Below are 6,000 nucleotides of genomic sequence, written 5' to 3' on the forward strand. Positions count from 1 at the left end.
TAAGTGAGTTTCAGCATAGCCAAGGCTGTTACATAGAGAAACCCTGTCTTGAAAAACCAAAACCCAAACAAACAAACAAACATGAAATCTTCAGTTTAAAAAAAATTATTGAATCAAAATAAACAAGAATACGATCTATGTCTGGGCATGATGGTTTAGTGGGTAAACACGTGCCATGCAGACGTGAGGATCATAGCGTGACCACCTAGAAAGAACCCCAGGGCTCCTGTGGAGGGTGGGTGGAAATGGGGAGGCAGGATGTTCCTCTGAGGCTCAGGCCAGATAACTTCCTGGGAAGTGGAAAAGAAAAGACCCCACTCATACATATGAGGTTGTCCTCTAACCTCCACACAAGCTTGCAAACACACACACACACGCACATGCACATGTACACACACACACACACACACACACACACACGAATCCAATCCAGGCAAAGGGTATGAGTAACAATACTGACTGTTACCTATTTAATTCTTCTATTTTTGAAAGAGATGAAAGTTAAAACATATTCATAGGCCCCTAAAAGTATCGTGGGCTAAAGGCCCTGAGCCTCACTGGCCCGGATTCATTCTATTTGTGGTGAGTGCTATTGATTTTCCATTTACAGAGACAGAGCCCTGCTCTGTTCTCATATCAGGGTAGCCAGTAAAGAAAATGAACCCATCAAACAAAATGAAAGCAAATAATCCTGCGGACGGAGCAGACGAGAATACGGCCGAATCAGAGACCTCCGTAGCCTTGGAGGGAAGACTGGGGTCCAGAGACGCGCATCCTCACGGGGCTGGGGCAAGAATTCCAGAGCTGGGCTGTCTCAACCCTCCAGACACCCTTCTGGAGCTGAGGTAGCTCGACTGCCCCAGAACATTCCGGGAAGGGCTGACCGGTCCCCAGTGGCTCATTTTCACAGGATTCGGGAAGTTCCTGAATTACCCCATAGCCTTCTCTTGCCAAGCCCTGGGGCCCGGGGCCTGGAGAGTCGTCTTCCCAGAGGACTCGGTGAGGAAACTCTCCAGACTGCCTTTGTTTCCAGAGGACAGCAGTTTGTAAACTGCACAGAGGCAACAAGCCGGAGCCCGCCCGAGTGTCTTTATATCCACACGGTCACGTTTTGTTGAAGAAGAGAGGGGGAGGGTTGGGGAGGAGCAAACTAATGGGGCTGCAGTGAGGCTCAACAATTTTTTTTAGATTATGTATTTATTATGAATAAAGCATTTTGTCTGCATGTATGCCTGCAGGCCAGAAGAGGATACCCGGTCTCATTATGGATGGTTGTGAGCCACTATATGGTTGCTGGGAATTGAACTCAGGACCTCTGGAAGAACAGCCAGTGCTCTTAACCTCTGTGAAGACTCAACATTTTTTAAGAGTGCTCACTGCTCTCTTAGAGGCTCAGGGTTGCATTCCCAACACCTCTTGCCCATATATGAAATGTAAAAGGGTAAAACGAACTAGCTGCCCTGCCTTGGAGGAAGGGAGACCAACTTCTGTCACCCAGGTAACCAATGCTGACCAGAGGACCCACCCAGAGGGAGGAAGATTGATCATCCCGTGCCCCGAGAATTTTGTTCCCTCCTCTTTTTCTTTTCCTTTTTGGTTTTTTGAGACAGGGTTTCTCTGTAGCTTTGGAACATGTCCTGGAACTAGCTTTGTAGACCAGGCTGGCCTCAAACTCACAGAGATCCACCTGCCTCTGCCTTCCGAGTGCTGGGATCAAAGGTGTGTACCAGCACAGCCTGGCCTTGTTTTCTATTTAACCTAGACGGGGAAGACTAAAGATGCAGACTAGAGTTGAGGCTGAACCAACACGGGTCGGCTTTCTGGATCCACTCTCTGGGAGGCAAATGGTAACAGTGCTAAGAGATAAAAATATGATCTTTAAAAATACAGGCAGAGGAAGAGCTGTGGAAGGTGAGGGCCTTGTGGAGTCTCTGTTGCTTGGTAGCTCAAGGCAAGACCCAGAAATGTCTCTAGGAAGCTCCAAGTGGAAAAAGAAAACAGCCATGTAGTGCATCTGAGTGCAAACTGTGTGTGTGCTCACATATGCATGCAGTCATGCATGGCACGTGCGTATGGAGCCTAGAGGTGACTTTGTGTATCTTCCACTGTCTCTTTTCACCTATCTTTTGAGGCAGGGTCTTGCACTGGATGCAGAGTTCACTGATTGGCTAAACCAGCTAATCAGGATGTTCTGGGCCTCCGCTGTCTTGGCCCTACCCAGTGCTAGGGGTATAGAGTCTTATGGCCATGTCTGGCTTTTTGGTGGGTGCTCAGAACTTAGGTCCTCACAATGCTTGGGAGGGGGCAGGCGGTTTAACTATCGCCCTCCCCAAGTTTTATCATTTATTGGCTTTCTTTTTGAGACAGGGTTTTTCTGTGTGTCCCTGGCCACGTTGGAGATTGTTCTATAGACCGGGCTGGCATCATACTCAAAGATTCGCCTGCTTCTGCCTCCCATTAAAGGCATTAGCCACCACTGCTCTGCTCCTAGTTTGTATGTTACATGAACACTAAGTGAGTGAGTGTGCACACCCAGCTGTGAAACCCAGTGGCGGGCTGGGTAGAAAACAACTTTTATCGTGGGTTGTTGTTGTTGTTGTTTTACATTTTTTTTGCCAATGGATCAGGCAAACAGTTCATGTTAATGTTTAAATATTTGACTTTAGAAAGGGATTTTTTAAATAGGAAAGTATGAACTGTACCGGGCCAGACACCATCAGGAAAGATAGTTTACTGGGACGGGGGCAGAACAACATAAAACTTCACCCAGCAGTATCCATGAGCCCCTGGTGCAGCAGCTGTTCCTCTGGAATTTGTGCCGTCTTGCTCCCCCTTCCCTACCCTCCTCCGTGTGCTATCTTTGTGTCTCTCTTCTAATTCTTATCAGCTCCCTAGAGGAGGCAGCAGGCAACACCAGCCTCCTTGTAGTCCTGCCAGAAGACACTGGAGGGATGGCGTGAAGGATAAAATAACACTAAAAGGCCTAATTGGACAATCCTGTCCATGTGCTCGGCAGCCAGTCTCAAAGGACCTTGCCTATTCAATTGGTCAACAAGTATTTACTGAGTTTCTGCTATGTGTCAGGTGGGTGGGGGTGTGGAGGGCAGGACGTTGCACAGACCAGAAATGGCAGGAGGATTCTAAGTTCAGTACTATCCTTAGCTACTTACCTGGTTTGAGACCAGCCTAGGATACAAGAGACCCATCCCTAAGACACACAGATCACTCGCTTCTCCTTAGCTATAGGTGTTCTTCCCTTTGCTTGTTCAGATGAAAGACAGGATTGATCAGAAAGAAGTAATGGTTAAATTTTTAGGGGTCAGCAGAGGGGAATGCGTGCATTGTGTGGAATACACAAAAGCGCATGTGTGCGCTGTTGCATTCACCCGTGCACGCACACGCGGAAGCCAGAAGTGGACACTGAATGTCTTCTCTACCGTTCTGCACCGTAGTTTTGAAAAGGGTCTCTCTGAAACCGGAGCTTGTAGGCAGAGGCTGCTTGTTGGTTCCCGGCCGCCCAGAAATAATCACACAGAAACTGTATTAATTACAACACTGCTCGGTCTATTAGTTTGGGCTTCTTATTAAATAACTCTTACTTCTTAAATTAACCCATTCCTACTATTTTATATTTTACCACAAGGTTCGTGGTTTACTGGTAAGGTTCCTGGCCTTCTGTCTCCTTCGGTGGCTACGGGGTATCTCCCTGACTCCACCTACTCTCTCTCTCTCACACACACATAATTTATATGTGTGTGAAAGGAAATTCCTGAAAAGAAGCAGTGTCTGGCTGTGAGCAGCAGCCAATAAAAACATCCTGAAAGGAAACTGTATCTGCAGAGATGGATTGGAGTTCTGTAAATGCAAAAGCTAATTACCTTATCTGGAGATAGTTTTAGCCTTTCGGAACAGCCAGTCCTCGCCCCACTCTGTGGCTGACTAACGCCTCGCGATAATAAACGAAAACCTCTCAGAAGTTGTCAACAGTGGAACAAAGGACGCCATCCGATCACACCTTAGGCCTGTGAAAACAGCTTCCCCGTTCTCCGAGTGTCTGCTGCTCTGGTGTGTGTAAGTGTTGGTGTATTTGATCAGTACACTAAATAACCAGACCAGCTCAAAACAACAGATATAATTTAATAATTGAAAACGGGGAAACTCACGCTATCAGAGTAGAAGGTCCGAAGTCCAAAAGCGCCCCGCGCACCTATCTACCCCCCACCCCCACTCCTACCCCCCATTTATCTACCTGGATCCAGGCAGCCACACCCTAGCCAGGTGTGATTGGCTGAGCTTCCCCAGCAGGTGTGCCCACCAGGGCAGCTTAAAGTCCTCTTGATTGACGACCTTCTCTGCTCTGTAAAACTATAAAGAACTTTGTGAAACTACTTCCACGTTAGAACATGTAATTTTCAGTATTTTAAATCTGCCTTTCAGGGCTGGAGAAATGGCTCAGGGTTTAAGAGCACTGGCTGCTCTTCCAGAGGTCCTGAGTTCAATTCCCAGCAACCACATGGTGGCTCACAACCATCTAGAATGAGATCTGGCGCCCTCTTCTGGCCTCCAGGCATACAAGGAAGCAGAGTGTTGTGTATATAATGAATAAATAAATCTGTATTCCACTCAAAGTGGCACCAGAATAAGCTGTCTTTGAGGTGTGGTTTTTACGTCCCCGACATGGGTGTCTGTGCTGTGCACATGAGCACTGGTGCCTATGGAGGCCCAAGGAGAGCACTGGACCCCCTGGAGCTGGAGTTACAGGTGGTCATGAGCACCTAGAGTGAGCGGAGGAAACTGAGTTCAGCAAGTGCTTTAACCACAGAGCAGTCTCTCCAGCCCCAGGAAAGAGTAGCTTTTGGCTCAGTCATTTCCTGTTCACCCTGGGGATGAGAGATTCTCACCCTATACTTAGAGAATGCTCTAACGTACACTACCAGACACCAGACAAATAAGACCAGCAGGGGCTGATTAGCCACATATAGGCTGTTCCCAAGGAACAACACACATCTAACAACGAGACTAACACATGTCACAGTGGACCACACAGGAGCTGGGCTCTCGGGAACAGAATAAAAGCAAGGGGCGGTGGGATTCAGACATCATAACAGAGTCTGGGGTGGTTCTTGTTTGACTGATTCTGCAGGCTGCCAGGGAACTGAAATCCAGCGCTCAGTGATGGGCAGGAATGTACCTGATATCCTTGACAAGGAAGGTTATCAGCTAAGGCCTTACCCGAGGGGGCAGAAGGGAGGGGATCTTGCCACAAACTTTTGGAAGCTCCCTGATTGTCTCCAGCTGTCGGGATGGCACATAATATTGAGCCTGAGTGTTTGGCCTGTATTAGTCATGTTCCTCCAGAGAAACAGAGCTAACAGGATGTGTATATATAGAAAAGAATTTTATTTTAAGGAATTGGCTCACGTGACTGTGGAAGCTAACCCAAAAGCAGTCTCCTGGCAAAATTCCTCTTTGCTGGAGAGGTGGGGGTGCAGGGATTGTTCTGTTAGTACCTTGGAGGACTGGATGAGACCATCTCACATCATGGAGAGGCAACTCAATTTCCTCCAATGTGACGCTCATCTCAAAACCACCCTGGACTGGATGGCTCAGTGGGCCAAGTTCCATCCCTGTGAATCATTTTTTTTTCAGGCTTTCTTCTGGCTTATTCGTGTACACACAAATAAATAAACATAGGTAGGGGCTGGAGAGGTGGCTCAGGGGTTAAGAGCACTGACTGCCCTTCTAGAGGTCCTGAGTTCAATTCCCAGCAACCACATGGTGGCTCACAACCATCTGTAGTGAGATCTGGTGCCTTCTTCTGGCCTGCAGGCATACATGCAGGCAGAACACTTATATAATAAATAAATAAATAAATAAATAAATAAATAAATAAATAGTCTATCCAGTAGTTCAAAGCATACATTTATTTCTTGGATGTACGTTGGCACAGAGTACAGAGAAGCCAGAGCAAGGAAAACAGTGAAGGCAAAGAGGCGGGGG

This window comes from Alexandromys fortis, unplaced genomic scaffold (genome assembly GCF_014885135.2).
Source record: "Alexandromys fortis isolate MF-2015 unplaced genomic scaffold, M_Fortis_MF-2015_v1.1 scaffold_8_1_9099942, whole genome shotgun sequence".
Lineage (NCBI taxonomy): Eukaryota > Metazoa > Chordata > Mammalia > Rodentia > Cricetidae > Alexandromys > Alexandromys fortis.